The sequence below is a fragment of the Miscanthus floridulus genome, chromosome 5, assembly GCF_019320115.1.
Source record: "Miscanthus floridulus cultivar M001 chromosome 5, ASM1932011v1, whole genome shotgun sequence".
Lineage (NCBI taxonomy): Eukaryota > Viridiplantae > Streptophyta > Magnoliopsida > Poales > Poaceae > Miscanthus > Miscanthus floridulus.
Genome location: NC_089584.1, coordinates 123,753,086 through 123,764,332, shown reverse-complemented (window position 1 = coordinate 123,764,332; position 11,247 = coordinate 123,753,086). Strand labels below are relative to the sequence as shown.

Below are 11,247 nucleotides of genomic sequence, written 5' to 3'. Positions count from 1 at the left end.
CGATTAGAGAGCAGCTCCATTGATTCCCCAACTCTAAAGAGCACTTGGTTCATATTTTGGCCGGCAGTTGTTTTTGTTACTCTTGGAGCTTGGCTCCTAGCAGACTAGAGCGTCGCCTGTGGAGCTTGCCAACTTGTGTGGCGGCCTCGGGAGGTTTGTAACCACCTTTTGAAGTTAGTAAACTCACCCCTCATCTCAACAGTTAAGTCTCTTGATTTGAGAACGAGGAAGGGTTGGAAAACCCTAACCCTTAGTGGCTAACCTCAACAACGTGGAGGTAGGCAAGCCTTGGTGGCGAGCCAAACCAAGAGATAAATCATTGTGTCACTTGTGCTTGATTAACATTACTTGCATGACATATTGTGGTTGATGTGATTTCTAGTGTTTCTAGTCGATCTACTTGTGTGTGGTGTTTCTACCATTTCTAGCTCTTGATCTGTGATTATCATACCTACAGTAGGATAGGAAAATTTCTTCAATCTAAGTTTTCATTCACGGATTTTGAACTGTGATTCGAAGTTGTCTGTAGGTGCGGTAGTGCCGCTGTTCTGGCCCGGTAGTGCCACAGTCCGGCAGTGCCGCCCTCTAGAACGGCAGTGTCGCAGGGTGAATTTGATAAAAGTTGTTTGTTTTGATAGGTCTATTCACCCCCCTCTAGGTTAACCAGAGATCCTACAAGTGGTATTAGAGCCAGATTACCTCATATATGCTTCACCGCGTGAGGTATGGAGCCCGAAGGAGGAACTAGTGGCGTGAAGCGGGTGGATGTCGACCCGGACAGCAGCGAGCTGAGCGCGTCGACAGCAAGCAACACCACGCTACCACATCTTGAGGCTACAGATGCCGAATGAGCTCTCAATGAGAATGAGAGAAGAAGGAAAGAAGAAAGAAAGCTAAAAAGAGAAGCAAGAGAGAAGGAGGAGGAGCGGCGGTTAGAGGAGAAGAAGCAAATGAAAGAAGAAAGAAGGCTCAAGAGAGAAGCAAGATGAAAAAGAAGAGAAGCTAGGAAGAAGAAGAGAAGACAACAAGTGCATCATCAAGCATATCAAGTAGTTCTGAAAATGAAGATGATGATGAGTCATACCAAGTGTTGGAGGGGAACAAGAAGGAGAAGAAAAGAAAGAGCAAGGCCAACAACAACAAATATGCCGCCGTATCCTTTAACTACTCTTCTATTCCTATGACTAACTATGATCTGAGGTCTTTCATCAATGTGCCCACGGGCAAGTTACCTCGTTTCAATGGGACTAACTTTGCCAAGTGGAAGCACTTGATGAGAGCCTATCTTATAGGTCTTCACCCCGGCATTTGGGAGATTACTTGCAATGGATTTGAGCCACCGGTTGATCCTAAGAACCCAACACTAGAAGAGATGAGAATCATTTACCTCAATGGTCAAGCCACAAGTGTGTTGCTTAGTGCCTTGGATGGTGATGAGTACAATAGAGTGATTGGAGTTGATGTTGCCAAGCAAATATGGGACACTTTGCACCTAACACATGAAGGGGTTGACAAAGTGAGAAAGGTAAGAATTGACTTGTTGATGTCAAAGCTCAACCAGTTTGTAATCTTGGATGGAGAGGGGAGACAAGAGATGTTTGATAGTTTGATGACAATGGTGGGCAAGATTTGAGGCTATGGTTGTGATGAGCTAGAAGATCACAAAGTTGTCAAGATTATGTTGGAAGCTTATTCACCTAGAAATGAGACCATAGTCACTCTAATTAGAGACAAGAAGAAGTTTGAGTACTTCACACCAAATGATGTACTTGGGAGGATCTTGACCTTTGACATGCAAAGAGAAGAAGCAAATGAGAGGAAGAAACTTAGAGAAATGCAAGCAAAGCTAGAGGGCATCAAGATCAAAGATGTAGCTCTCAAGGCCAACAAATCAAGCAAGCAAGGCTCTACAAGTAAGTCCAAGATCCACCAACAAACTTCAACTACCAAGTCCAAAGCAAGCAAGCAAGTTCAATAAAGAGTAGAGACCACATCATCTTCAAGTGAAAGTGAAAATGATGATGATCAATATGAGAAAGTTGATGATGTTGCTCTCTTTATGAAGAGGTATCACAAGAGGCTAAAGAAGCAAGGCTACAAGATAGTGAAGAGAAGCTTTCCAAACAAGAAAAAGAGGACATGCTACAATTATGGAAGCACCAATCACTTCATTGCCAAGTGTCCATATGAGATCAAGGATAACAAATACAAGAAGGACAAGAAAGAGGAGAAGGCCGACCGTAGAAAGAGCAAGAAGTATATGGGAGAGGCTTACATTGAGCATGAATGGGACTCAACTAAAGAGAGCACAAGTGAAGAGGATGAGAAGGTTGCAACTATTGCTATTCACAAGTCATCCCCTACACCAAGGCTCTTCAACGACATGTCCAATGATGATTATTACTCCCCTCACATTTGTCTTATGGTACTGCGTGAGAAGGTAAAATCCAAATCAAAGGCCAAATCTCCTCCACCTCCTAGTGATATCTCTAGTAGTGATATTAGTGATAGCTCTAGTAATGATAAATCTAGTGATAAAAAAATAAATATAATAACTAAAAATTTGGATGAAAAGACCAAATTATTCATCACTAAGCTAATAGAGGATCTAGAGAGTGTCCAAACCGAGCTAGAATCTAGAGAAGAGACTCTTATCTAATAAGAGGATCTCTATATTGCTAGCAAAGAAGCTCTTACATTTGAGAGAAGTGAGATGGAATCCTTACATAAGGCCTTGGCCAAAGAGCAAAAGGACCATGCTATCACAAAGAAAGCAAATAAAGCTCTCAAGAAAAAGTATTGTGACTTAGATGAAAAGCACAAAGAACTTGAGATGCAATATAACATTCTTTGGGATAGCAACTCACATCTCACTAAGGCAAAGGAAACATCTACTCCCTCTACTAGTCAAGGTTGTGGAAAATGTTTTAATCTTGACTTAAATGCTTATTCCACTAACCTTGCAAACATGGAAGCTATGAGAAAGAAGATTGCTAGGCTCAATGAAATCATTGGAAAATGGTGGATAAGTATGACCCAATCCAATAACAAGAAGGTTGATGAATCAAAAGGGCCACAATTCAAGCAAGGAAGACATCCCTCAATCAAGCATAAGCTCGGTCACATAAAAGGAGCCAAGACAAATGGAAGAAGGATAGTGAAAGGCTATGAGTGTGTGTAGTTTGAGAGGAAGGCAAAATTGGTACAGATCAGCCTAAACAGACCGCGGCAGTGCAGCGTCCCCGAGCAGCAATGTCGTGCAGCGGCAGTGCCGCGCTCCGCAAAAATAGGAAGGCTACTAATTCTGCTCCTGATAAACTAAGCCCAAGAAGGTGTACCAGGAGAAACAGGTTTTCCAGAAGCCTAAGGAATCAGTGGGGCCACCAAGAATAAGTATGCCTATCAACCGAAGACTTATGCACCTCGACAAAGCTTGACATCATGCTTTGTTTTGAGGAACAACATCAGTGGGAAAGTGGTTACAAAATATGTTGGAAAGGAAACCAACATATATAAGAATACTTCTATTTGGGTTCCTAAGATTCTTGTGACTAACATGCAAGGCCCCAAGCCAAATTGGGGACCTAAATCTAGCAACTAAACTTGTTTTGTAGGCATACTCCTCTGGTGGATCAAGTTGGGTGCTTGATAGTGAATGTACAAATCATATAACCAGAGAAAGGAGTATGTTCTTATCATATTCCCCGATGACGCACTCAAATAAAAATATTATCTTTGGAGATAATTCAAAGGGGGATGTGATTGGTCTCGGTAAAGTTGCTATAACCCTTGAGCATTCAATTACAAATGTATTGCATGTTGATTCGTTAAGTTATAACTTGTTGTTCGTTTCTCAATTGTTTGAGATGGGATACAATTGTCTCTTTATGGATAAGGATGTGGAAGTATTTAGAAGGGAGCAAAGTTATAAAAAAGGCAACGCCTTATGCGCGCCTAGGCTCGACTAATCGGGAGGCGACGGGCTTTGCCTGGCCTATGGGGGTAGCCAGACCCCTTGGTGGGTGCAGCGCCTCGGCGGCGATTTGGTGGCGTGCAGGCGCTCTAGGCGGCGTGGAGGCGGACGCCTCGGGCGAGCGCGCGTGCAGCTAGCTTTGGGCGCAGAAAAAGAAGCCTCGCGCAGGAAGGATAAGAGGAAGAAAGGGGGAAAAGGATGTGTGCCTGTCTGCTTCGTGCTTCTCCCATTCTCAGACGGCCACTGCTGCTCACCCGCCTCCGCCTGTGACCCCTTCGGGAAGCTGCTCCCAATGGCCACGCTCCTCCCTGTCGACGCCGGGCAGGTGGATCCACAGGCCGCGCTCTTCCCCATATAGAATCTCCTCCTCATGGCTCGTCCCTAAGCACCTCCCCGCCTAGTCGCACTGCTCCCCGCCTAGGATGCTCCTCCCCACCAGTCTCATCTTCCTATCAGGCGCACCCCTCCCACAGGCGCATCCCTCCCTGACTGGTGTCCTTCCGGATCCTCCCTAAGCAGCAGCCCCAAGGTCAGTCCCCTCCCCTGCTCGCTGCTCCCCTCCCCTGCTCCTCTCCCCCCTGCTCTGAAGTTGAATACTCTGGATGCCTAACTGCTCTGAATGACTACTCTGAATGCCTGAATGTTAGAGAGCCTGATATGTGCTCTAAATCTGAATGTATGCCTAGCGAACACTGAGAGAGCGAATCTCATGAGATGGAATTCGGATGATGTGGGATGGGAATATGGGGTTCTTAGTTGATGCTAACAACAAGGACAAGGTGAAGTGCAAACTCTGTGACAAGGTGATGCACATTGGGATTTACAATAAATTTGATTATAACATGGTTGTTTGTTGTTTTCATCTATTAATAAATGGCTACTAACTAATAGAGGTGTTTTTCATTTATTTCAGCATCATGGTGGCGGCTATATAGAACTGAAACACCAGTTTTACAGAAGATGGCTACAAAGATCCTATCTTTGACATCAAGCTCTTCTGGTTGTGAAAGAAATTAGAGCGGAATTTGAAGGGGTTAGTACCTATCTACCTGAAAATTGCAGCAGCATTACAATTAAATTGCAGACCTAAAAATGTTCATATTTTAAATTTATAGGTACACACTAAGAAGAGAAATAGGCTTACTACAACCCGCCTGAACAAATTGGTCTATATTCAATTCAACTCCAAGCTGATTAATAAGAAAGAAAAGATCAAGTCAAAGAAGATCAGTGATGTTCTCTTGTCTAATGATACAACTAAAGCTTAAGGTTTTCTGCATGAGAATGAAGATGATTGTGCATTAGTTGTCTATAGAGATGAGGAAGATGAGATGGAAGGTATAGGGATACCTTGGTCTGTTATTGGAGATGAAGTGGGAGCAGAAGAACAACTTGAGCTGCGTAGAAGTGCAAGAGATAGCTTTATGAAGGAGAAGAATTTGAGTTCGAAGAAGAACAGTTTGATAAAGATGATGATGATTATGTGGAACCCCTATTGAAGAAGAAAGATGATATGGTAGTGGGGCCTTTTTATCATGTCATGGTTTATCTTTTATGATGCATTCATGTATGTCTAAACTTATGAACTGTTGTTGTGTGACTGTGTTTTTTCTTTTGTGAGAACTATGTGGTCTCTGAACAAGACCTTTTATTTATGAATTATGTTGTGCACTTGTACTGCTGTCCTGTCGACTTGTTTGTGCTTTAAAATTTGTAATTACTAGTTGTTGATATGATCTGTTCATGGATGGGAGATGGCTAAAATCATTCAGATAAGTGTCAACTTGCTATTTTCTATTTTTTTATGAACTGCTTGTTGTCTATTGAGTATTTACAAGCTAGTCAATCTTTGATGTAGGAACTAGGAACAAGCTGTCTATTGATTATTGAGCCTAAGCCAGTAAGCCACTAAGGTATGTCTACTGTCATCTCTTTTATATACTATATTCAGCTACTCTATGCTTCTATTTACCTAATTTATTCAGTATTTTATGCTATATAATATATATATGTTGTGTGCTAAATTGGCAAAACGCTTAGGAAAAATGTTTTGAAATGTCTAGGCTGGCCTATGCTAGCCTAGGCTCTAGGCTCTGGGTCAGCGCCTAGAAAGCGCCTAATGCCTTCTTGAACTTTGGAATGGAGGATTCCTCTATTGTCTTTATGGATCAATTAAAGAACAAGCTTTACTTACTTAATTTCAACAAAAGTAAAGCTAAGCTTGAGACTTGTTTAGTGGCAAAATCTAGCATATGTTGGCTTTGGCATCGCTGACTAGCCCATGTTGGGATGAGGAACTTGGCCAAACTTCTAAAAGATGAACACATCCTTACACTAACAAATGTTCACTTTGAGAAAGATAGAATTTATAGCGCTTGTCAAGTCGGAAAGCAAGTTGAAGCACCTCACCCACCAAAGAGCATTATTATGATCACCAAGCAACTATTGGAGCTAATACATATGGATCTCTTTGGACCGGTTGCCCTACCTAATGCCAAGTTCAAGAGAAGGTGAAGATATTTGTTAGAAGAACTCAAAAGGAGTTCGGTCTTCCCATCAAGAAAGTGAGAAAGCGACAATGTGATCGAATTCAAGAATACTTCTAGTTGAGGAGTTTCTTGATGAAGAGGGCATCAAGCATGAGTTTCAACTCCATACACCCCTCAACAAAATGATGTAGTAGATAGAAAGAACCATACACTCATTGACATGGCAAGGACAATGCTAGATGAGTACAAAACGCAGGACGTCTTTTGGTGTGACGCCTGTCAACACCGCTTACCATACCTATCAACCAGTCTCTACCTACACAAGAAGTTGAAGAAAACTTCATATGAGCTTTTAACCGGTAACAAGTCTAAGGCTGTCTTACTTTAGAGTGTTTGGGTACAAGTAGTTTCATACTTAACCAGAAACCCAAAACCTCTAAGTTTGCACCTAAAGTTGATGAAGATTTTCTTCTTGGTTATAGATCAAATGAGCATGCCTACAGTGTCTTAACAAAACCTTCGAGAGAGTTGAGATTAGTGGTAGACGTGACATTTGATGAATCTAATGGCTCTCAAGTAGAGCAAGTTGATTCAAGTGTTGTAGGAAAGGAGGATCCACCATGTGAAGCAATCAACCAATTGGCAATTGATGATATTAGACCATAAGAAGATGAAGCCACTGAAGTGGAGGTTCCTCAAGTTGTTGCTACACCAATTTCCGCTGACGTACCTGATACTACACTGCAGCAAACACCTACTGCAACTCCATATTGAGCACTCGATTTATATGACAAAGCGGGGTTGGTTTGGAAAGCAGCACAAAGAAGTGGTAGCTACTTAAGGCTTAAGCAGAAAAATTACTTTTTAATGCTGATTTCAAATAAAGTATTTAGTAACTACAGTTGTGTATCAATTAATGCCTTAATTCAAATATATGCTATAGTCAAACCACATACGCAGTACAAGCATTATCAAGATGCACAATTATTTCTATATTTGTTTTGTCGCAGATATACTCATTTCAAAAGAAACCGGTGCCATTATACATTTGAGAAAGCGCAGGTCTCGACTTGGTACAAATGGCATGCATTATTCAAATTGAAAAGGAGCAGTAGAACCGTGGACCACATAACAATGGCCCTGTTCGCTTCTCTTATAATCCGTCTTTTTCAGCTGGAATAGTGTTTTTCTCTCACAACAAATCAGCCGGGACCGTGCTTTGGCAGAATGATTAATAAAGCCATCTGGACAAATATTCACTGTAAGCTCTAGGTATCATTCTTTGTGCCATGTATGATGTATTTGTAACAGTGTATGCTAGCCTATATATATATATATATATATATATATATATATATATATATATATATATATATATATATATATATAAAAGATACTCCACATCAAGGGAATATATACTAAACTAGGTTCATCAACCAATAATGTCAAAAGAATGGAAGTGAGAACTAGAAAACAGGAGGAATGATAAACTGATCCCGCGATATCAATCAAATAGAATCAACAAAACAAAAGTAGTATAAAATCAAACAAAGGAAATGATCAAATGAACAAAAAGGTAATTGCATGAAGCAAAGTCAAAGACACGTAAGTAGAAGAATCGTCATAAAATAAGAGTAACAAACCTCACACCATACTGAAGCAAATAGTTTTTTTTTTCTCAAACACGTAGGAGAGCTCCGTGTCATTTCATCCTATCTTAATTATGAGCGAATAGTAATGGAAGAACAAAGCGAATTAATTAAACATGAAAAGGTGCATGGAAACTAACTAACATGAGTGTAACTCAAGAATTTGATATGGATGTGCCAAGATTACGAAACTTATAGGATGTTAAAAAGGCAAAACTATAGTATAACGGCACTTATACTTGCTTGCAATAGCAGAATGCAGCTCATCTGTTTTCCTACTGAAATTACCAAGTCCTTCGTAACATACGCATATTGTTGGCTTAGACTAGGATTATTCTACATCAGCTAAGCCGTACTGTTTGCTTGCAAGTTGCAACTTGGGCCCCGATAAGTGTGTGTATGCGCGCACGCTCCACTATAAATGGAAGACAAAGATAGAATCATGATGTAATAATATCCTTTTTTGAAGTGGGATTCAGATATTCTAAATCAGTTGCACAAGTGGGGGGAAACAGTCTGATCTTTACAATCATCTCAGCTTGCTGGCTCTCATCCCTCTTGGCCTGATCAAAGCTATTGAAAATTCTGATTCTTTTACACACCAGTATGATTTGATCGTGCATATTGGCGATTGCTAAAAGAGACATCTTGTGCCGGCGTGCGCCACAGCATAGGCCTAATTCTTCTATACTCTATGTCTAGGCTCCTTGGTTATACTCAAGTAGTGCGGATGATCCAGAAGCTAGCGCAACTGCCAGCTATATAACTAGGCCACTATATAAGAAAAAGGGCGTCCTCTCAAGTCTCAAGCCTCCCCTTGCAATCCCCACCATGAAATCAGAGAACATTTTCAAAGCAAAGAAACCCAGAGAGAGAAAAAATGAAGAGAATCGCACTTGCCGGTCGATCAACGGTGATGACAAGAACACATCGCAATCGCTTGCAAGTTGCAACGCCCGAATCTCAGCAAGAAAAGGCACAGATGATTTTTTTTTTCTTTTGAAAGGAAAGCACAGATGATTTGGGACACAAGAAAAGAACACAAAAGCACAGATATATTACCGCACAGTACCATACACACTCGTCTTGCTCTCGTTCTACCTCTCTTCGGCATATGGTATGCAGCAGATTATGAGTCGGATTGGAGCCAGCAATTCGCTCATACGAGCACTACAGATTAGCTAGGGGCACACAGTACATACAATACAAAGGTATGCTCATGTCATGCAGAGAGGGAAGCACGCGTCACGCTGAGCGGCGGCGATCGATCTTTTTGGGTATCATGTTCACATACCTTGCTGATGCGGGTGGTGGTCGTAGAGCAGCGTCGGCGGCGAGAACACCATGTAGTTGTTCTCCAGCAGTTGCGACCCGAAGCCATCCGCGTCCTCCTCCTCGTCGTAGTAGTCCGCGCCGTGCGGCGCGGCCTCGGCCGCGGCGTCGGGCAGGTGGTCCGCCGCGGCGGGGCTGGGGATGGCAACGATGGTTTCGGACGACGTGGCCGCGCCCCCAGGGGCTGAGCCCCTGGGCGGCGGCGCAGTCAAGGTCAGGCGCCGCCACGGTGGCGTCGGCGGCGCCGGCGAGGTCCTCGGGGCTGTACTTGGAGGGGTCGGCGTCGCGGCCGGTGAGCTCCTGGACGAGAGCGCGGAAACCAGCGGCGCTAGTCTTGACGCGCATGGGGTTGGAGATGTACACCACCTTGATTGGCTTCTTGCCCCCGCCCTTGCCGCCGCCGCCCTTGTGCTTCCCCGACGAGGTGCCGCACCTCCCGCTCCCAGGAGCATTGCCCCTGGGACTGTGCTGCTGCCGCTGGCGCCGCTGCTCGTGGTCCATCGATCAGCTCAGCCCTACTAGAGAAGCAGCGATCCGGGGAGGAGTTGGAAGCGGGTGTTCGGAATGCGAGGGTGGAGGCGAGGGCTGCTGCTGCGACGTCTGGCTCCGGCCATGTAAACAGGCGTTGAGAACGGTGGAATTTTTAGCTGGGCGGTGGAGGTGGGCGCTGGAGCCGTGGAGTGGAGTAATGGATCGGACTCGGAGGCCAGAGGTTGGAGGGGAGCGGGGAGCCCCCCGTTTTGGGGAGAGAGATGGGGGCGGGCATGTGATCTCTGGTCGTCTGGACGAGAGCTATTGGCTATGTCCACCAACACAATTAGGGATGTTTGGTTCCACAGACTAAATTTTAGTACATGTCACATCGGACGTTTGGATGCTATTTAGAAGAACTAAATATAAGTTAATTATAAAACTAATTACACAGATGGAGACTAATTTACGAGACGAATTTATTAAGCCCAATTAATCTATCATTAGCATATATTTATTGTAGCACTACATTATCAAATCATGGACTAATTAGGCTTAAAAAAATCGTCTCGTAAATTAGTCACAATCTGTGCAATTAGTTATTTTTTTCGTCTATATTTAATACTCCATGCATGTGTCCAAACATTCGATGGGACATGGACTAAAATTTTCCTACAGGAACTAAACAGCCCCTTACTTTAAGGTTGCGTTTGGATGTAGACATTGAGGCTCTGAAATTGGTACTGGTATTGGATAGCACCAAATGTCGTTGTTTGGATGTCTTAGGTATTGGAATTGGAAATCACCTTCAATGCCAAGAGGTATTGGCTACAACTGCACCCAGTCACCCCCAATACAGAGCCTGCACCCTTCTTATTGGGCGGAATTGGAGATGAGCGCATCCGTGACCGGGGTCGAGCGAGCGGTCACAGAGGTCGAGCTCCCCCTGGCTGGGCCAGGGCCGAGCTCCTCCCCAACCAGTGCGAGCGGTCATGGAGGTGGGCTCCATATCCGGTGGGGTTGAGCTCCCCCATGGCTGGTAGGGTCCAGCTCCCCCATGGTTGGAACCAGGGGCCGAGCTCCTCCATGGCCGAGATCCTCCCCATCCGACGCAAGCGGTCATGGAGGCGGGCTCCTCCATGGCCGGCGGGGTCAAGCTCCCCATGGTCGGGCTCCTCCATCCGGGGCCGAGCTCCTCCATGGCCGGACCGAGGTCGAGCTCCGCCTCTGCGCTCGGTGCCGCGGTAGGGATTGGTGAATTTCTAGATATGTACATCCAAATAGGAATTGGCATTTGATGTGTCACTCGATTCTAGATAGAAATTAAATTCAT

General features: G+C 43.9%; 1 pseudogene; it reads right to left on the bottom strand.

Annotated features, from left to right (window-relative positions):
• Positions 1–9,397: 9,397 nt before the first annotated feature.
• On the bottom strand, positions 9,398–10,198 carry LOC136453404 (uncharacterized; annotated as a pseudogene).
• Between the last annotated feature and the right edge of the window lie 1,049 nt (positions 10,199–11,247).